The sequence below is a fragment of the Brassica oleracea genome, chromosome C5 (assembly GCF_000695525.1).
Source record: "Brassica oleracea var. oleracea cultivar TO1000 chromosome C5, BOL, whole genome shotgun sequence".
NCBI classification, from domain to species: Eukaryota; Viridiplantae; Streptophyta; class Magnoliopsida; order Brassicales; family Brassicaceae; genus Brassica; species Brassica oleracea.
Genome location: NC_027752.1, coordinates 7,425,255 through 7,425,473, shown reverse-complemented (window position 1 = coordinate 7,425,473; position 219 = coordinate 7,425,255).

Sequence of the window (219 nt, the reverse complement as noted above, 5' to 3'; positions counted from 1 at the left end):
CAAATCATTTGGTTGAGTAAGGGAAGGCTTTTATTCAAGTGGATCAAAAGGTTCAAAATCCATGATATTTTAAAGTGGTTTACTCTTAAAACAAGTACATTTGACATTGCACAAAATACATCTAAGAAAGGGACCAACTCATGCATACAATGCTCAATCTCCATTGTTCTACTCTTTTCCCAAACATACAAGTTACACAATCACTTCCCAATGTCAAAC